We start from the raw sequence: 23,564 nt of genomic DNA, 5'->3' as shown, positions 1-23,564 counted from the left end.
TGATGAAGCGGACAGGGACACGATGCTATGGAAGAAGGACGAGATATGGGAAAGATAGAGAGTCGTAGTAGAAGAAGATCTCTCATGTGAGGAAAGAAAGATGAAATGGAGAATTAAAGAGAAAGCTAGAGAAGAAAAAAGCAAAGGGAGAAAGATAGAATTCACCAATGGGAGAATCTGGGTGGACGGGACAGAGTGGAAATGGATTGAAGAGGAAGGAAAATGGAAGAGCGTGCAAAAGAAATAGAAGAGAAAAGGAAGCAGAAGAAGCCGGAAACATGTGATACACCTTCCTGTTAGAACAGACGCTCTCTGTATAGGTGCTAGTTCTTTGTGCAGTTCTATAGCAGCAGCAGCAGCAGTGCGAAGTTCCAATATTTTGTGACATTACTTTCACTTTTTGAGTGCTTTTCACTTATAGATCATGGCAACACAAGCTTGGTTGTTTTTGTATTATTTGTTTTTGTTTTCTGCTCTATTTTGGTTCTTTGTATTCAATTTTACTCTAGTTTTAGTTTTAGTTTTAGTTTGAGACAGGGTGCAGAAGGAAGGCAGCCTGAGCTAAGTCGCAATATGTATGTCGAGGATTTATAACTATGATCTATGAGGCTGTATTATCAGTATTATCAGTATTTAAATCATCCATTTTATTTTTATATTTTTATACCTAATTTTGTTTTTTTTATTTTGAGCGACGTTGTTTTTCTTTTTACTGTGACTAAGAGAGACAAGACTTTTAGGATAGAGTTAAACAGTTTTTGTAAAAAAAAAGAATAAAAGAAGGACAGGGCAGCGAAGGAAAAGCAGGAAAGGAGAAAGAAATATAAGGAAAAGCAGGGTTAGGATGTAAGCTACATGTGTAAAAGTAAACAGAAACAATCAGATGTAAGGTTGGGAACGCTACCCATAAAGCACCCCGCAAGCCCGAAAGGGGTGCGGAATAAACTTATCCATCTATCTATCTAGTAATGATAATAATACAAATAAAAAGAATAATAATAATAATAATGATAATAATGATGATGATGATGATGATAAAAAATAATAATAATAATAATAATAATAATGATGATGATGATGATGATGATGATCAAAAATAATAATAATAATAATAATAATAATGATGATGATGATGATGATGATGATCAAAAATAATAATAATAATATAAAATAATAAAATAATAGGAAAATAATAATAATAATAGTAGTAGTAATAGTTCCTGAAATCAAACAAATTATAGTTTTGTATTATCTTCGTCATCATCTGATGTTATACATATATTATCATCGTACCCACTTTTTACATGTGCCGCCCGCAAATGCAGCCACTGGACCACAAAACTACGCAGACCGTACCGCGGCCCGCAATGCAGTTTTGCGCACTCGGCCCACCCAGGCCGCCGGTAAGGTTGCGTTGGCCACGACCGCGGTTTAGATTGGCCTGCCGCCGCAGCTGGCGGCATTCCCTAACGCGCTGTCGCTCCAACCGCCGCTACTCCATTGATATGTATGTCTGGAAAAATAAATATTATGTTATTATATACGAACAATGAATAACAGAAATAACGTGCAAAGAGGAACGTAACAAAACGACTTACAGTATACCCAGCATGCTGCTGTTGTGCCGGCTGGTGGTGCTGGAAAAATAAACATTATGTTATTATATATAAAGAATGAAGTGCCGAAATAACGTGCAATGGAGGAAAGTAAAGAAACTACTTACGATATACCCAGCATGCTGCTCTTGTGCCGGGGGCTGCAGTTGCTGATGTACCGGCCGGTGCTGCTGGAAAAATAAACATTATGTTTGTTGGAATAGGAATTTTATATGTTTTGAATTAGTTCACGGCTTAGGCAGCAATTGAATTGTAGACTTTATTTAGATTTATAATAATGCTATTTATTTGTATTATATTTAATAAAATATACAGGGTGTCCCGTAACGTATTTTCACCCTCTGAGGTGGTGGTAGGTGGGGTTATTCTGAACAATTTTTTCCTTTGCGAAAAAGTGGGTTGAAGCTTCCTTTTTGAATTATTAAGCAAAAACACTGACCAATCCGAGCGCGTACAGCGCGCGGGCTCATGGACGGCAGCGTCGGGTACGAAAGCGGGGCTTGACGTAGGTCGCGAACGAACGGCTCGGCACCCATTGGCATAGCACAATAAAAAAATTGAACTGGTTAAACATTTTTAGTTGTTGTTTAAAATGAATACGGAATCCAATTTCTTGTCGCCTGTTATAATGTAAAAAAGGAAATTCTAAACAACAAATAAAAATGTTTGAAATGGAATAATTAATAATAATTTAAAAACAATTTAAATGAAACTTACCCATCCGTTCCTAAATTAACCTGCTATGCTGAAAACAGATAATTCTCACTGGGTCACTGTGTCGATCTTGAACATTCGAGAAGGGAACAAATTATGAAGCACAGCTGATCTCCAGACGAGATCATTGAACCCACTCAACCACACAGTCACTATCACCTTTCACAGAATTTTCTTTCAGGTAAATAAACACTTTTATTCACTGTCACGTTACTATTGCACTGGACACAGATGAAAAACATGTAATATTCCGCACTACTTCGTAACGTTTTCACGACGTTATTGGTCTTCCTTTCCAACTTCAAATGGATCTGCCAGCTTGAGTGTTGTGAGGTCTGTTTCGCTTTTTGTCTTTTTCTACATTCAGAAATAGGTCATGGTTCGTGGTCATAAATCTGCTGTTCTCAGTAACCAAGAGTAACCGAGAGAGGCTCGTGTCGACACTTTGCAGTCACCGAAGATAGAAAAGGACAAAGAGCGAAACAGACCTCACACATTCAAGCTGGCAGGCCCATTTGAAGTTGGAAAGGAAGACGAATAACGTCGTGAAAACGTTACAAAGTAGTACGGAATATTACATGTTTTTCATCTGTGTCCAGTGCAATAGTAACGTGACAGTGAATGAAAGTGTTTATTTACCTGAAAGAAAATTCTGTGAAAGGTGATAGTGACTGTGTGGTTGAGTGGATTCAATGATCTCGTCTGGAGATCAGCTGTGCTTCATAATTTGTGCTTCATAATCCCTCCTCGAATGTTCAAGATCGACACAGTGACCCAGTGAGAATTATCTGTTTTCAGCATACCAGGTTAATTTAGGAACGGATGGGTAAGTTTCATTTAAATTGTTTTTAAATTTTTATTAATTATTCCATTTCAAACATTTTTATTTGTTGGTTAGAATGTTTAGAATTTCCTTTTTTACATAATGATAGGCGACAAGAGATTAGATTCCGTATTCATTTTAAACAACAACTGAAAATGTTCCACCAGTTCAATTTTTTTATTGTACTATGGGGTGCCGAGCCGTCCGTTCGCGATCTACATCAAGCCCTGCTTTCATAGCCGACGCTGCCGTCCCTGAGCCCGCGCGCTATACGCGCTCGGATTGGTCAGTGTTTTTGCTTAATAATTCAAAAAGGAAGCTTCAAACCACGTTTTCGCAAAGGAAAAAGATGTTCAGAATCACCCCACCTACCACCACCTCAGAGGGTGAAAATACGTTACGGGACACCCTGTATATTTATACGTTACTTTTATGTCTCTCCTCTAAACCTGCACACCGACTGTACCGAATACTGCGCATCTAGCTAGGAGACCGCATGTCTCTCGCTTTCTTTGTTTCTTGAGGACGTCATATGACGCGTCGAACTAATAGAGGGACGCCACGGGTGTTAACCATGTTGAAATATTCACCCATTACAACACGCCTCCTTGAATTTTCAACATTATACAGCAATATTCATTTTTCCATATGATTATACAGTAGTTATTTCAATCCTTACTTACTAATATACTATCATTCTAGATTTTACATTTAATCTTTTAGTCAGTATTTTCTTCTTAAAAATTCACATTAATTTCAGTGCTTCCCTATTTTTAATAAATTTCGCTTTATCTAGACTTTTCGTTAATATGTCTGCTCAATTACATTTAGAATCGCTTTTTACAATGTCAATCACACCGTTCTCATAATTTTTATTAATGTAATGATATTGCACTTCGATGTGCTTCGAGTTTTTCGTATAATTACCAAACTTTGCGATCGCTACTGCGCCTGCGTTATCCTCATACATTTTTATCGGTTCTTCTATCTTTAAATCAAATGATTCATTTAACAAATTTCTCAAAAATAGAACTTCTGTTACTGCTTCTGACATAGCAGTATACTCTGCGAAGGTTGAACATTTAGTTACCATATTTTGTTTACGCGTTTTCCAATAAATCAAATTTCCGTATAATTTTATTATAAATCCAGTTGTGGATTTTCGATCGATATTATCGCCTGCATAGTCCGAGTCAACCATGCAGTCTAGTTTCTCTCTTCTTACATCTTTATCGGAATAAGTTAATTTTAGGTCTTTTGTTTTGTACAAATATTTCAAGATTCTCAAGGCATATTTGAAATGCGTCTGGTTATAGCTGTTTTGAAATCAACTCAAGTAGTTAACACTATAAGCAATATCTGGCCTCGTACCTGTGCTGATATATAATAATTCACCAATTAAATTTCTATACTCTACCCTTTCATCGATTTCAGTAGCTTGTTCTAGTTTTAAATTACTTTCCATGGGAGTATCATACAATTTAGCACTTTCCAAGTTATACTTTACAGCCAATGATCCAATATACTTTGTTTGACTCAGAGTCATTCTTTTTCTATCTTCACTATAATCTATATCGATTCCGATATAGTTCCCAACTTTACCTAAATCTTTCATAGAGAATCTTTGCATCAAACTCGCTTTAACTCCATTACTTTTATCTTTGTCTTTGCAACATATCAAAAGATCATCGACAGTAGTTCTATGCGGATTCTAAATCACTGACGTCAGCATTTTTTTTGCTGACTCAGCAGTAATTTGACACCACCGTCAGCAGAAATATGATACGTCCTCGACAACACCCACCCGCACCCACCCCATAACCGCCCCCTCAGACCCACCCCTCCGCCCGCCCCATGACCTTGAACTGAAATTTGACACCACCGTCGGCAGAAATATAACACCCTACCCCCACCGTCCATGACCTTGAACTGTTTGTTCTTATCGGAAGACCACTTTTTTCTACGTCTTGGAAATGATTTTTTTTACGTCTTGGAAATGAGTTTTTTTGTTGACGCAGCAAATCTGACACTGCAATTCGTGACTATAGAAGGTAGGGGGTTTGCTAAAGTTTCAAGCATACGCAAAACCAAATTGACCATCACCGCAAGTGCATCGTACGCGAGATTGTATTGTGAAAAGTGAAATATGTATTTTCAAAGTTTCAAAGAGTTTTTTTGCCAAAGGAAGCGTCCCGCAAGTTCTACTCAAGAAGAAGAGGCACGCAAAAAAATGACAAAACATCAGAATGACGTGAAGTAAGTGTTCGAAACACATTTCATATAACGCTGTCGGTATTTGTTCTAATAACATACTTAAACGGTATTTATTTGTTCTAGAATCGCACCACAATTATCATGTAGAATTTTGGGCCCAAAATATCCATTGACGGATTCCTGTACAAAGCATTTGGAAATCGGCATAAATATACTTGGCGACAATTTCTACCCGCAACTCGTATTATCAGACAGCCGAAACAACCACCTGGAGCTGAGCATAGTCACATGGTCGCTGATTGTAGCCGAAGCAGACAACGTATGCAGCTTCTTTGACGATTCAAAAGATACACGCGACAATATTAATTTTAATGATGTAAGTGTTGAATTTGGAGTGCTATATGGTGAAAAAGTAATTAAATTGATTAGCAATGATATATGTATGTGCATGATGAAAAAAACATTTGAGAAAATGGTAATTTTAAATGATTGTATAGTTGAAATGCATAATGTATTATATGATAAACTGTATTCGGTGGAACAAAAATTTAAAGAGTTTGTTGCATTAGTTCGGGAATACAGGGATGTAAAAGTGCTTGCAGAGGTTGTGCGGCATATCAAAGAAACTGATATTTATGATCTAAATTCAATTGTTGATTGCGAATTAGTAGCTTTAGGTATTCAGGCAATAATAACAGCTGCATCAGCAGCATCTTAACAGAGAAAAAAGGATTATGTTACAAATTATGTTAGAAATTATACTTTAATAAATCATAATGTATTGCATCACTTACAACTTCTCTCTCTACCTACATAAACCCAAACATCCTAGGCAAAAATTTCACTTCCTATACGATAGTCGTACGATGTGCATATGCACATTTGATCTTCGAATTAGCACAAAAAGAATTCGCACCAGATTGGAAAACACTTTTGTCTGCGCGCGTTGCTGGAATATTGTTAGCCAAAGAGTTAGCCAAAGAAGAAAGTAATGGCACCGCGGAAAAGTAACAAGAAGAAGAAGACGAAATTGCGCAAACTTCCAGTTGCAAAACGTGGGGGATTTCTTCCAGCACTTGTACCTATTTTTGCAGGCCTTTCAGGTTTGGGCACGGTGGCTGGCGGTGCAGCAGGTATCGCCAAGGCAGTCAACGATGCATCTGCAGCACGGAAAACACTGGAGGAAGTGAAACGGCACAATCGTGTTATGGAAGGACATGGACTTTACCTTGCACCATATAAACGGGGAAAAGGAATTAAAGAAAAAAAAAGAAGCGCTTCGGCAAATTGTAACGCTTCCACAGGGCGCAATGACAAATGTACAGTTATATAACTTTGCACGAAAGTTGAACTTTCCATATTTTCGAGGTGTTTTCATGCGTACAAATTTGCCCTCTAAATCGTTCTGAAACGAATGCGATATCGTGAATTTAGATGAATCGGAAGCTCCTGGTACACACTGGATAGCTTACGTAATGCGAGGTAATTGTGTTAAATATTTCGATTCTTTTGGAAATCTGAGGCCACCGACAGAGTTAATAAACTACTTCGGAAACCATGTAACGATCTTATACAATCACGCGCAGTATCAAAGATTCAATACGAGTGTATGCGGACAACTCTGCTTGCATTTTTTAGCTGGAAATGTATAAAATAGTTTCGATGCACATAGTCTTCACAGTTGCAAAGATGTCGTTGACGGTTACGTTAAGCGGAAAAAATTCTGTGCTTAGCACTGATTACTTTCCACCTATATACTTGAAGGATGATAATTACGAACTCGGACTCGTTGATTTTCAAGCTTTCAACACAATACCGAACGTTGACTTTACAAACAATAAATTTTACTTTGATGCCGATGGTGAGATCACGATACCGGATGGTTCGTACGAACTCGAAGCGCTAAATAAATACATGCAAGAGAAAATAATGGACAAGACTAAAATCATTTTATTTCGTACAAACAACAGCACTTTGAAAAGTGAAATATATAGTGATTATACAATCGATTTTACCAAACCAAATGATATAGGATCGCTTCTCGGGTTTTCTACATATCGCATATTACCGCCGGGTGAATGGCACGAGTCGGATATACCCGTAAATATTATGAAAGTAAATGTGCTGAGGATCGAATGTAATATTACAACTGGTGCGTATAGCAACGGTCAATGTATTCATACCATTCATGAGTTTTCACCGCGCGTGCCGCCAGGATATAAAATTTCGGAAAGTCCTACGAACGTCATTTATTTTCCAGTTATTGTGAGAGCCATTGATCACCTTAGTATACGCATTACCGATCAAAACGATAATCTGATAAATTTGCGTGGAGAAGAAGTGACAGTGAGGCTTCATATTAGGCGGTGTAAAAAATAACATGAATATAAACATAATCGATGGCCTGTTGAACGGCTCGAACGGCTCGAACGGCCCGCTGAACGGCTCGAACGGCTCGTTGAACGGCTCGAACGGCTCGAACGGCATGCTGAACATTTTACGACAGCTGCAGTAAGGATAATCATGTAAAAACGATGACAATTATACAATCATTCAGTAGAGGAAATATATCCAAACCGGACACATCGCAAGAGCACATCATCGAACGCTCCGACGACGCAGCCGTTTAATATACGTTAAATATCCATTCATTTAATAGCCTTGCAAGAGAACAAGCAGCACTTATGCCAAACATTATTAGAAATAATGCTGTTGTACACAGATGCTAAAACTCAACCGATCAACAATCCGCCGAATGCATTATTGGGCACCCCGTTGAACGAGTTGCTAAAAGGATCGTTAGAAAATGGATGGAACCAGAACTTCAATCACAAACGCACAAATTGTACTTGCAGCAGCAATTACCACGGTTGCAGGAATGATAATCATGTATTAAACGGTGATGACTCTTTACAATCATTTAGTAAGGACAATATCTCCAAACTGAACACATCGCAAGATTTGAGCGACAAAAACGCGCAATTTCTGCAATCGTTGGGTTTTGTGATTAAGAAACGAAAATGATGGATCCATTGAACGTTGCCAGTTTACCGATTTCTGATGATCGAATTACAAAGATCGAATTACATAGTTACAGCCCATACGCCAACACAACGTTCGGAAACAATGATGAAATACGAATTCCCATTCAACAACAAGATTTGTACACGTTTCCTAGTGAGAGTTACCTTTACGTCGAAGGAAAACTCATTCTCAACGATGACAATGTTGCAGGAACTTCAGTTGGACTAGAAATGAATTGCGCAGCATTTATGCTTGATGAAATTCGATATGAATTAAACGGCGTGGAGATTGATCGTTGTAAAAACGTTGGAATAACAACTATGATAAAAAATGGAGTATCGTTGACAACGACAAGATCAAAAATGCTTGAAAACGCCGGCTGGATAGACATACCCAATGCAGGAGGCTACTTTGACTTTTTTGTTCCTCTAAATATGCTGCTCGGTTTCTGCGAAGATTACAAACGAATAGTGATTAATGCGCATCATGAATTGATTCTGATTCGGTCGCGAGACGACAAAAACGCTGTTTTTGGAACAGATGGTGCAAAATACACGCTGCAACTATACAAAGTACAGTGGAGGATGCCACATGTCACGCTCGAAGAAAGGCACAAACTTTCATTGTTGCGCATCCTTGAAAACGGTCAAACGATAATTATGAGTTACCGTTCCTGGGACTTATACGAGTATCCAATGTTACAAGCAACCACTAAACATACATGGAGCATTAAAGCAGCTACGCAATTAGAAAAACCACGATATGTAATATTTGCATTACAAACGGATAAAAAAAATAGGCTCAATAGACATATCACCAAATTTGATGACTGCAAACTCACCAATTTTCGATTGTATCTAAATTCGGATTCATATCCGTATGACAATTTGAATCTTGACTTTAATAAAAATAGATACTCTGTCCTTTACGACATGTATGCAAAATTCAGAAAGTCATATTACGGAGCAATGTGCAGTAATGGTGATGACGGAGCTCTATACGATAAGATACTCTTTTTTGGCTACGGCCCGTTTGTTGTCATTGATTGCTCGCATCAGAACGAATCGACAAAAAGCGCTACAATCGATATAAGAATCGATTTTGAATGTAGTGAAAACGTTCCTGAAAATACTAGCGCTTACTGTTTGATCGTATAGTGCAGTACAATTCACTGACCAATGTAGTGCGCAAACTCTCTTAAGTGGAAGAGGGTTTATATGAGATCATTCCACAGCAAAACCAGTCATTTTTCGCCACAAATTCAACTAATCAAAATGAACGTACCAACATTCGTGGACATTCAAGGCTTCAAAAGGGATACGAACGAGTTATTCGTAAAGGAACCTGCCATCTTGCAGAATGGGAATCGTGTACAATGTTTCATCTTTGCGCCTCCATTTGCTAAGAGAAAATTGTCGAAAGCAGAATTAAGACAAATAAAATGGTTGACGCAAAATCATCATGGTTTTGAGTGGGACGATGGTACCGTGCCGTATTCACGCCTTCAAGAGTGTGCCGCTTCGTGTTTGAAAGATAGTATTCATGGATCTGTATACGTCAAGAGCATTGAGAAAGAAAAATGGCTGAAGAAACTTTATCCTTCGGTCAGTCCAATCAATATAGAGGTTTTGAACAAAGATGACGATCTACCGAATTTGCCAACCAAGAGCCAGCATATTCAGGATGGATGGATGGATAAACATATGGCATGCATCGCGCACAACGGAGCATGTGCTATGAGAAACGTATCGATATTAAAAGAATGGTAGTTAAAAAAAAGGCAGGAGGAAGATGAAGAGCTGTGTATGGAACATTATAACCGGCCGGGGGATGACACGCACATAGATGGACCTCTACCGAAAAAGAAAAATTGTTACATTTGTCTTAAAACACGAAACATTTAATATCATTTATTAATTTTGTTCATTACTGTAAAATAATAAAATCTATTTTGTAAAAATTTACTTTCTGCGTCTTAATGTTGTTTTACCTAGAACGACTGTACCTATGTGTAACGTTTATGTTTCATATTCCAATGTAGGAGATACAAAGGAATGTTCTTCGATTTCAAAGACACGAGGGAGTAGGGCGAAATCTATGTTTACATGCAGACACGTGTCGATGTGCAATCTGGTACAGATAGAGAGAGCATCGTCGAGACAGACTTTTGGTCACGTTTTGCTTGGATGCCTCTTTGACGGCTTGCTGAGGCGGTTAACATGAGTGGGGGTAGGGTGAAATCCATGTTTACAGGTAGACGATGTGCAATCTAATACAGATTGAGCGAGCGTCGTCGAGACAGACTTTCGGTCACGTTGTTGCTTGGATGCGTATTTGATGGCTCGGTCACGAATGCATTCCGCGTGCCCGCCACCACCGCGTGCCCGCCAGCGCCGCGTGCCGCCGCCGCCGCCCCGCCGCGGACAAAAAGGCTTAATCGCGGTTAAAGCGCGTTATCGCCGCGGAGAAAAAGGGTTAATCGCGGTTAAAGCGCGTTATCGCCGCGGAGAAAAAGGGTTAATCGCGATTAAAGCTCGTCTATGGCCGCGGCTAAAGCGCGTTCACGACGAGGACAAGCAGCTTTTCCACAACCTATAAAGAGGCTGAATCATTAAATATATGGTTATTATATAGACGATATGCGTTTCGCAAAGCAGCCCCTGTCTATCATCATTCTCGATGTAGACGAGAGGACAATCGTCGGCGACGACACGGACCCCTCTTGCCGAATACGATACGTGGTATAATTTGCGGTCCATCGAACTGCGGTAAAACGAACGTCGTAATCAGTCTGATCGAGAGCCCGAACGGTGTAAGATTCAATAACGTATATGTATACTCAAAATCATTGCAACAACCAAAGTACAAATATCTCGAACGAATTTTGACAAACGTTCCTGAAATCGGATACTTTTCATTTTCAAATAATACCGAAGTCGTGCCACCGAACGAGGCGCTGCCCGATTTGGTGTTTATATTCGATGACGTTGCATGCGACAAGCAAGACGTGATAAGAGAATATTTCGCTATGGGCAGGCACTCGCGCGTGGACTGTTTTTATCTCTGTCAGACTTATGCGAGAATACCGAAACACCTAATTCGCGACAATGACAACCTTTTGATCGTGTTCAAACAAGATGACACGAATCTACGCCACATTTATAATGATCATGTAAATACAGATATGTCGTACGAAAATTCTTGTAAATTGTGCACACAGTGTTGGGAACAGAAGTATGGTTTCGTGATAATCGACAAGGATAGCTCGATGGAACGTGGTCGTTACAGAAAAGGATTTAACGAATTTGCCGTTTTCTGAAACATTTAGTCCTTCGATAGAACGCTTAGCGAGTAGACGTCTTCTCTTTGCAATGGATAATAGTAATAATAAAGAATCGAGTAAAGTTGCGAATGCTATAGCTAAAACAAGCGATGCTATACACAAAAAACGCAGAGCTCTCAAATCGGAGAGCATCGACGAAGAGAGAGTCATCGAAAAACGATTGAGACCCGTGGTAGAACCGCTGGAACGAATTATCGGGAATATGTCCGCGGAATTGCCACATTCAGACACGATCGATATAAAATCCGAGTCGATATTCCCAACTTTGAATATTAAAGAACCACAAAAATTGACGTCAACTCCTTTTCTTAACCCTCAAAGCACACAAACTACAAGAGCACGCATTTATTCCGAACCTGGCACATCTTCGAGTGAACGGTCGGTGGATGTGACGAAAGATCGCCCCGATTTTCATCGTGAAGAATCGATACATACCGTTGATACGTACGGCGACAGCGACGAGAATCTTAATGTTTCTATGCAGCGAATTTTGGACAAGCCTAGCGAAAACATACGTAGCCATTTCACGGAAAATTTGGGGCCGTTGGCAGCTAAATACATTCAATTACTCTTTACCGATCGTGAGAAGAAGATAGATGACGTGTATGGAGTATACGTACAACGCAACAAATTAATGCTTGGAAGTTCAGTTTTCGACGTAAACAAAAACGACGATGTGATTATTAATGGAGTGAGGTACAGAGGAACAACTGGTTTGAACGAATTACTATTTATGAGAATGCCTGATGACACCTTGTTCAACGATGCTGATTTACACAATTACGCGGAAATATTAAAGTCGTCGAACGCTCATAGACGCAGCCATATCTCGTCGGGGCTTGTGAAAAGTAACAAGGGTTACAAGTATAAATATATCATTAGTAGTTGTTCTATGCGGATTCTAAATCTCTGGCGTCAGCATTTTTTTTGCTGACTCGGCAGTAATTTGACACCATCAGCAATATGATACCCCCCTCCCCGCCCCCTCTCCCCACCCCATGACCTTGAACTGAAATTTGACACCACCGTCAGCAGAAATATGATACGTCCTCGACAACCCTCACCCCATAACTACCCCTCCCCACCCCCTATCCCCACCCCATCGCCCCACCCCCTCGCCCCACCCCATGACCTTGAACTGAAATTTGACACCACCGTCAGCAGAAATATGATACGACCTCGACAACCCCCCCACTCACACGCACCCCACCACCCCATCCCATGACCTTGAACTAAAATTAGACGCCTCCGTCAGCAGAAATATGATACGTCCTGACCTTGAACTGAAATTTGACACCCCACCCCATGATAACCCCCACCCCCCACCCCATGACCTTGAATTGAAATTTGACACCACCGTCGGCAGAAATACAACACCCTACCCCCACCCTCCATGACCTTGAACTATTTTTGTCTTATCGGAAGACGGCACAAGGCCCCAAGTGGAAATGAGATTTTTTGTTGGCGCAGCAAATCTGACGCTGCAATTCGCGACTATAGAAGGTAGAGGTTTTGCTCATGACCTTGAACGAATTTTTCTACGTCTTGGAAATGCGGTTTTTGTTGACGCTGCAGAGTGAACAGCAATTAAACACTTTCGTCAATGACAGCCCCACTTTAATAAAATGGGAGAAAATTGGCAATGTGCGTCATGTGTAGTTTGACAATTAGAAGTGCAAGGATACTTAACGCGTTTGTGGAAAAGAGAAATGGAGGCCACGTTACTGCAGGAACTCGAACGCATCACCGAATTATTGGCGCAGCGGGCGATAAACATCAATACTGAAGATGAGCATTGCGATTGCTTGATGCGATGTGATCAGTGCATCGAATTGATAGACGAACGATTACAAATGGGAGACGATTTATCAATCGAAGGATGGCAAGACATAGAAGCATACAAAGAAAGAATCGACGCCTTGCGTAGAATATTGTATCGTGACAATGATCATCCTAGTGGTCAAAAGGCAATATTACTAAACGAACTTGCTTGTATAGAACAACTTTTGACACAACGTATTGCAGCCATAAGTAGTAACGACGACCGAAACGCATGTCTGGTGCAATGCAATGAATGCATTGATTTAATGATAGAGCGATTGCAACTGGAAAAGGACTTATCAACTGGTTTGAAAAATAGTTTAACAGCCAGGATAGCGAGATTTAAATCGTTGAGAGCAGAGTTACACGGATCTGTAAAAGTAGGCGAAGGTCAAAGGAGAACAGATGCTGAATCACATGCATCATCATCATCTCTTATCTGGGAGGATGTAGAATCAGCTTTCCATAACCGGATAACTACAGGAATTATAATCAACACCGAGCATATTGAACCACGAAACTTTTTGGAAGATGCTAGAAAAATAGTATTCCAACGTCTAGCGGAAGTTTTCCAAAATCATTCATGCATAAAAGTGAATACGGTGTTGTATGGGGAGTTTACCGCTAATAATAAAACTGATGTGAAAAGTTTCAGTGCGAGAAATAAACAATTATTTTCTACATCAAACTTGAACGATTGGTATGACAAATACGTTGTGAACTCAATTTTAACACTGATGGAAGAATTTCAGGAACGGGACAGTGGTTGGGCAATATCGAAAATTCTGCATTTGATGTTAAATATCAATAAATGCAATCCGATGCATGTTGGTTGTTACACCGACATACCAAAAACAATCATGGACAAAAGAGCGGTAGTAAATGTGACAGTAGACGATGATACGTGTTTTGTCAGATCGATAATTGCAGCATTATATCCCACCCATGTGAATGCAAATCGACCATCATCGTATCCCAACTATGACACCGTTTTAAATTTGGAGGGCATCGCATTTCCAATAACGCTTAATCAAATACCAAAATTTGAGCGCCAAAACGATGTTTCGATAAACGTTTATTTCTGGGACATGAATGTGAAAAGGTGCGCTCCGCTCCAACTCACCACTAACAAAAGATTTCGTCACGTTAACCTGCTGATGCTTGAAACGCTCAACCGTAATGTGCACCACTTTGCATGGATTAAAAATCTTTCCCGGCTTGTTTCAAACCAGCTCAGTGCACATAAGAGTAAAACTTATATTTGTGACAAGTTTGTATCACGCCATTACCATCTATTTTAGTGTATGCGTTTGTTCTTTTTGTACTAATGCAGTTACTTTGTTTATATGCAGATGCCTTCACTACTTTTATGCAGAAGAAAAGTTATTGAAACATACGAAGGATTGCATGAAAATGAACGATTGCGCAATCATTCTACCATCGAGTGAGGATAAAATAATAAAGTTTGATAATTTTTGTCACCGAGAACGTCATCCATTCATCGTGTACGCCGATTTCCAATGCATGCTTAAGAAGATTAACAGTAACATCAATCAAGGACACTGCAATGCATACCAGCAGCACGAAGCATACAGTGTGGGATATTATTTTCACTGTTCGTGCAACGCATCGGTGTGTGAGTATCGCGCGTATCGGGGTCCTGACTGTGCTGAATGGTTCGTGAATGAACTTGAGAACCTTGTAAGAAAAATTGCACCATTATTTAATACGATTGTGCCCATGATAAATTTGACGGGTGATGAAAGAGAAAATTATATGAATGCAACACATTGTTATATTTGCGAAAAACCGTTCGACATCGACGAAACAAAAGTTTGAGATCATTGCCATTTCACTGGTCGTTACCGAGGACCTGCTCATCAGGGATGTAATTTAAATTATAAAAATAAACGTTTTATACCAATAGTGTTTCATAACTTATCGGGATACGATGCCCATTTTGTAATAAAAGAATTGGTAACGATTATCGAAGGCTCGACATCAGTCTTGCCAATTACAAAAGAAAAATATATTTCATTTTCAACGAATTTAAAACGTTACAAAATTTCGCTTCGATTTATAGATTCATTCAAATTTTTAAATTCAAGTTTAGATAAATTGAGTTCGTATTTAGGGAAAGACGATATGACGATTTTACGGTCACAATTTAATTTTTTGAACGAGATAAGATTCGATTTGCTTACACGAAAAGGCATCTTTCCATACGATTATGTTACCGACTACATGAAATTGAACGAGACGACATTGCCGACATGCGACAAATTTTATAATCAACTAAGCGACTGTGCCGTTTCACAGCAGGATTATGACCATGCGATAAAAGTCTGGTACAGTTTTAATATAAAAACACTTTGCGAATATAGCGGTTTATATCTAAAAATAGACGTTTTATTATTGGCTGACATTTTTGAAAATTTTCGTAGCAGCTGTTTGAGAAGTTACAAATTGGATCCTGCATATTACTATACTTTACCTGGTTTTACGTGGGATGCAATGCTGACGCACACGCGTATCGAATTAGAATTATTGACAGATATCGATATGCTACTTTTCATAGAGCGCGGCATACGCGGCGGTTTAAGTCAATGTTCTAATCGATACGCAAAGGCCAATAATAAATACATGGATTCGTACAATTCCGAAGAACCATCGCGATATTTAGTATATTTCGACGTTAATAATTTGTATGGATGGGCAATGTCGCGAGTTTAAGTGGTTAGACGATAATGAAATTAAAACTTTTAAAATTCATGCAATATCCGAAAATTCGAACATTGGATATATTTTGGAAGTCGATTTGAAATACCCGCTAGAATTACACGATAAGCACGCAGATTTACCTTTTTGTCCAATACGCGAGAAGCCTCCTAATGCCAAACATGAGAAACTACTCGCTGCAGTTCAGGATAAGCAACGTTACATCATCCATTACGGCAATCTTCAACAATGCATAAATCATGGCTTAAAAGTTTCTGTAATTCATCGCGTTTTAGAATTTAAACAATCTCCATGGCTTCGCGAATACATTAATTTAAACACACAACTTAGAACTGTAGCTAAAAATGATTTCGAAAAGAACTTATTTAAATTAATGAATAATGCAGTCTTTGGTAAAACTATGGAGAACGTTAGAAATCATGTACGTTAAATTAGTTACAAAATGGGAAGGTAGATACGGGGCTGAGGCCCTGATAGCAAAACCAAATTTTCATAGTAGATCAATATTTTCGGAACATTTGGTTACAATAGAGATGCGAAAGTCGGAAATTAAATTTAGAAAACCCATTTATGTTGGTATGTGTATTCTGGATATATCAAAAACACGTTTGTACGAATTCCATCATGATTATGTTTGGCCGAAATTTAAACATCTTTGTAAAATATTATACACAGACACAGACAGTCTTATATACGAACTGGAATGTGATGATATATACGATGTAATGAAACGCGATATACATCGGATTGACACGAGCGACTATACCGAGGACAATGTTTACAGTATGCCACGAGTAAATAAAAAAGTACCAGGATTAATGAAGGATGAAAATAATGGATGTATAATGACTGAGTTTGTCGGACTTCGGTCGAAAATGTATGCTTTGCGCGTAGAGGGCAAACGGGACACGAAAAAAGTGAAGGGCGTCAAAAGTAACGTAGTTAGGAAAACTATTTCCTTCGATGATTATATACGTTGCTTGTATGATCGTTTAGAAGTGCATCGTGAACAGAGATGTATTCGTTCAAAATTGCACAATGTATATTCTATATGTGAAGAAAAGAAGATGCTTAGTCTTTACGATGATAAACGATTCATAATTCCACAATCCACAAGAACGTTACCTTGGGGACATTATAAAATAAATAATTATTCCTAAAAACATAATTTATTTTTTGCTCCACGAGTAAAATATTATTAATTTCCAAGTACCTTTATAAGCCTGTAGGGTTTCGAGCTCATGCAAACCTTGCAATTTCATGAGAGAGAGACCGGAGTTCTTACTCATCTCAGGTCTTAGAGTTTGGAGGGAGATGTTTTCTCAACTCGCACGTGATCATCACCCTTGTACTTGGCTGGAGCTGCATTCTTTATGTTAGAATATACGGACGATAAGAGTTTGTCTGCATGTTCCGGTGTTACGTCGACGGGGCGCATTCTAATCGTACGATGCCTTCTATTATTATAATCTGAGACCAGCCTCGGTAAGACGGTTGTCCACGCGTAGTTTCCATTAAGCGTGAACTTTTTCCACATTTCGTTTTTCAACGTCCTATTCCAACGTTCTATTATCGATGCTTTCATTACACTGTGCGTAGAGTAATGATTTATATCGTATTCTTTCATAAGATTTTGGAATTCTGTATTATAAAATTCCTTTCCCTTATCCGTTTGAAGATTTTTCGGTTTTCTTCCATCATTCAAAACGTTTAAAAATGCATCCGTAACGTTTTTTCCATTTTTCGTTTTCACTGCTACGGCCCAAGCGTATTTAGATAAGACATCGATGACGGTGAGTATGTAATTGTGGCCATTGTTGATTCGTGCATACTGTCGCATCTCTACAAGATCCGCTTGCCAGAGATCATCGTAACCCCGTACAATGACTCGTCTACGTCTAAAGTTACGTCTCGCTGGCGCATGCAACTCGTTGACCAGCTGTATCTTCTCGTCCGTGATATGATTGCTCTTCACCTTCTTCATGTTTGTACACTAACATCATGCTTTACGAACGTGTCAATTTATAATCAACCCGGCTTCTCGAAGTTCTTCGATAATAGAAACGATCTCGTTGTCATGCCCCGTATGTCCTGCGGATTTCGAGGATACGAGAAGACGTAATCTATCGACGAGCTCGTTTGGGTCATTCCAGTGCACGTAGTCCACCGCGTTATCGTTAGCCACCATATCGAACGGTATCAGATTGCCTCCACGCCGCTCGCTCTTAAGCAATTTTGCAATGATATATTTATACTTGTAACCCTTGTTACTTTTCACAAGCCCCGACGAGATATGGCTGCGTCTATGAGCGTTCGACGACTTTAATATTTCCGCGTAATTGTGTAAATCAGCATCGTTGAACAAGGTGTCATCAGGCATTCTCATAAATAGTAATTCGTTCAAACCAGTTGTTCCTCTGTACCTCACTCCATTAATAATCACATCGTCGTTTTTGTTTACGTCGAAAACTGAACTTCCAAGCATTAATTTGTTGCGTTGTACGTATACTCCATACACGTCATCTATCTTCTTCTCACGATCGGTAAAGAGTAATTGAATGTATTTAGCTGCCAACGGCCCCAAATTTTCCGTGAAATGGCTACGTATGTTTTCGCTAGGCTTGTCCAAAATTCGCTGCATAGAAACATTAAGATTCTCGTCGCTGTCGCCGTACGTATCAACGGTATGTATCGATTCTTCACGATGAAAATCGGGGCGATCTTTCGTCACATCCACCGACCGTTCACTCGAAGATGTGCCAGGTTCGGAATAAATGCGTGCTCTTGTAGTTTGTGTGCTTTGAGGGTTAAGAAAAGGAGTTGACGTCAATTTTTGTGGTTCTTTAATATTCAAAGTTGGGAATATCGACTCGGATTTTATATCGATCGTGTCTGAATGTGGCAATTCCGCGGACATATTCCCGATAATTCGTTCCAGCGGTTCTACCACGGGTCTCAATCGTTTTTCGATGACTCTCTCTTCGTCGATGCTCTCCGATTTGAGAGCTCTGCGTTTTTTGTGTATAGCATCGCTTGTTTTAGCTATAGCATTCGCAACTTTACTCGATTCTTTATTATTACTATTATCCATTGCAAAGAGAAGACGTCTACTCGCTAAGCGTTCTATCGAAGGACTAAATGTTTCAGAAAACGGCAAATTCGTTAAATCCTTTTCTGTAACGACCACGTTCCATCGAGCTATCCTTGTCGATTATCACGAAACCATACTTCTGTTCCCAACACTGTGTGCACAATTTACAAGAATTTTCGTACGACATATCTGTATTTACATGATCATTATAAATGTGGCGTAGATTCGTGTCATCTTGTTTGAACACGATCAAAAGGTTGTCATTGTCGCGAATTAGGTGTTTCGGTATTCTCGCATAAGTCTGACAGAGATAAAAACAGTCCACGCGCGAGTGCCTGCCCATAGCGAAATATTCTCTTATCACGTCTTGCTTGTCGCATGCAACGTCATCGAATATAAACACCAAATCGGGCAGCGCCTCGTTCGGTGGCACGACTTCGGTATTATTTGAAAATGAAAAGTATCCGATTTCAGGAACGTTTGTCAAAATTCGTTCGAGATATTTGTACTTTGGTTGTTGCAATGATTTTGAGTATACATATACGTTATTGAATCTTACACCGTTCGGGCTCTCGATCAGACTGATTACGACGTTCGTTTTACCGCAGTTCGATGGACCGCAAATTATACCACGTATCGTATTCGGCAAGAGGGGTCCGTGTCGTCGCCGACGATAGTCGATGCGTGTTGTCCTCTCGTCTACATCGAGAATAATGATAGACAGGGGCTGCTTTGCGAAACGCATATCGTCTATATAATAACCATATATTTAATGATTCAGCCTCTTTATAGGTTGTGGAAAAGCTGCTTGTCCTCGTCGTGAACGCGCTTTAGCCGCGGCCATAGACGAGCTTTAATCGCGATTAACCCTTTTTCTCCGCGGCGATAACGCGCTTTAACCGCGATTAACCCTTTTTCTCCGCGGCGATAACGCGCTTTAACCGCGATTAAGCCTTTTTGTCCGCGGTGGGGCGGCGGCGGCGGCGCGCGGCGCTGGCGGGCACGCGGTGGTGGCGGGCACGCGGAATGCATTCGTGACCGAGCCATCAAATACGCATCCAAGCAACAACGTGACCGAAAGTCTGTCTCGACGACGCTCGCTCAATCTGTATTAGATTGCACATCGTCTACCTGTAAACATGGATTTCACCCTACCCCCACTCATGTTAACCGCCTCAGCAAGCCGTCAAAGAGGCATCCAAGCAAAACGTGACCAAAAGTCTGTCTCGACGATGCTCTCTCTATCTGTACCAGATTGCACATCGACACGTGTCTGCATGTAAACATAGATTTCGCCCTACTCCCTCGTGTCTTTGAAATCGAAGAACATTCCTTTGTATCTCCTACATTGGAATATGAAACATAAACGTTACACATAGGTACAGTCGTTCTAGGTAAAACAACATTAAGACGCAGAAAGTAAATTTTTACAAAATAGATTTTATTATTTTACAGTAATGAACAAAATTAATAAATGATATTAAATGTTTCGTGTTTTAAGACAAATGTAACAATTTTTCTTTTTCGGTAGAGGTCCATCTATGTGCGTGTCATCCCCCGGCCGGTTATAATGTTCCATACACAGCTCTTCATCTTCCTCCTGCCTTTTTTTTAACTACCATTCTTTTAATATCGATACGTTTCTCATAGCACATGCTCCGTTGTGCGCGATGCATGCCATATGTTTATCCATCCATCCATCCTGAATATGCTGGCTCTTGGTTGGCAAATTCGGTAGATCGTCATCTTTGTTCAAAACCTCTATATTGATTGGACTGACCGAAGGATAAAGTTTCTTCAGCCATTTTTCTTTCTCAATGCTCTTGACGTATACAGATCCATGAATACTATCTTTCAAACACGAAGCGGCACACTCTTGAAGGCGTGAATACGGCACGGTACCATCGTCCCACTCAAAACCATGATGATTTTGCGTCAACCATTTTATTTGTCTTAATTCTGCTTTCGACAATTTTCTCTTAGCAAATGGAGGCGCAAAGATGAAACATTGTACACGATTCCCATTCTGCAAGATGGCAAGTTCCTTTACGAATAACTCGTTCGTATCCCTTTTGAAGCCTTGAATGTCCACGAATGTTGGTACGTTCATTTTGATTAGTTGAATTTGTGGCGAAAAATGACTGGTTTTGCTGTGGAATGATCTCATATAAACCCTCTTCCACTTAAGAGAGTTTGCGCACTACATTGGTCAGTGAATTGTACTGCACTATACGATCAAACAGTAAGCGCTAGTATTTTCAGGAACGTTTTCACTACACTCAAAATCGATTCTTATATCGATTGTAGCGCTTTTTGTCGATTCGTTCTGATGCGAGCAATCAATGACAACAAACGGGCCGTAGCCAAAAAAGAGTATCTTATCGTATAGAGCTCCGTCATCACCATTACTGCACATTGCTCCGTAATATGACTTTCTGAATTTTGCATACATGTCGTAAAGGACAGAGTATCTATTTTTATTAAAGTCAAGATTCAAATTGTCATACGGATATGAATCCGAATTTAGATACAATCGAAAATTGGTGAGTTTGCAGTCATCAAATTTGGTGATATGTCTATTGAGCCTATTTTTTTTATCCGTTTGTAATGCAAATATTACATATCGTGGTTTTTCTAATTGCGTAGCTGCTTTAATGCTCCATGTATGTTTAGTGGTTGCTTGTAACATTGGATACTCGTATAAGTCCCAGGAACGGTAACTCATAATTATCGTTTGACCGTTTTCAAGGATGCGCAACAATGAAAGTTTGTGCCTTTCTTCGAGCGTGACATGTGGCATCCTCCACTGTACTTTGTATAGTTGCAGCGTGTATTTTGCACCATCTGTTCCAAAAACAGCGTTTTTGTCGTCTCGCGACCGAATCAGAATCAATTCATGATGCGCATTAATCACTATTCGTTTGTAATCTTCGCAGAAACCGAGCAGCATATTTAGAGGAACAAAAAAGTCAAAGTAGCCTCCTGCATTGGGTATGTCTATCCAGCCGGCGTTTTCAAGCATTTTTGATCTTGTCGTTGTCAACGATACTCCATTTTTTATCATAGTTGTTATTCCAACGTTTTTACAACGATCAATCTCCACGCCGTTTAATTCATATCGAATTTCATCAAGCATAAATGCTGCGCAATTCATTTCTAGTCCAACTGAAGTTCCTGCAACATTGTCATCGTTGAGAATGAGTTTTCCTTCGACGTAAAGGTAACTCTCACTAGGAAACGTGTACAAATCTTGTTGTTGAATGGGAATTCGTATTTCATCATTGTTTCCGAACGTTGTGTTGGCGTATGGGCTGTAACTATGTAATTCGATCTTTGTAATTCGATCATCAGAAATCGGTAAACTGGCAACGTTCAATGGATCCATCATTTTCGTTTCTTAATCACAAAACCCAACGATTGCAGAAATTGCGCGTTTTTGTCGCTCAAATCTTGCGATGTGTTCAGTTTGGAGATATTGTCCTTACTAAATGATTGTAAAGAGTCATCACCGTTTAATACATGATTATCATTCCTGCAACCGTGGTAATTGCTGCTGCAAGTACAATTTGTGCGTTTGTGATTGAAGTTCTGGTTCCATCCATTTTCTAACGATCCTTTTAGCAACTCGTTCAACGGGGTGCCCAATAATGCATTCGGCGGATTGTTGATCGGTTGAGTTTTAGCATCTGTGTACAACAGCATTATTTCTAATAATGTTTGGCATAAGTGCTGCTTGTTCTCTTGCAAGGCTATTAAATGAATGGATATTTAACGTATATTAAACGGCTGCGTCGTCGGAGCGTTCGATGATGTGCTCTTGCGATGTGTCCGGTTTGGATATATTTCCTCTACTGAATGATTGTATAATTGTCATCGTTTTTACATGATTATCCTTACTGCAGCTGTCGTAAAATGTTCAGCATGCCGTTCGAGCCGTTCGAGCCGTTCAACGAGCCGTTCGAGCCGTTCAGCGGGCCGTTCGAGCCGTTCGAGCCGTTCAACAGGCCATCGATTATGTTTATATTCATGTTATTTTTTACACCGCCTAATATGAAGCCTCACTGTCACTTCTTCTCCACGCAAATTTATCAGATTATCGTTTTGATCGGTAATGCGTATACTAAGGTGATCAATGGCTCTCACAATAACTGGAAAATAAATGACGTTCGTAGGAAAAAA

Source organism: Osmia lignaria, chromosome 15 (genome assembly GCF_051020975.1).
Source record: "Osmia lignaria lignaria isolate PbOS001 chromosome 15, iyOsmLign1, whole genome shotgun sequence".
Lineage (NCBI taxonomy): Eukaryota > Metazoa > Arthropoda > Insecta > Hymenoptera > Megachilidae > Osmia > Osmia lignaria.
Note: the sequence above shows the minus strand (reverse complement) of the source record.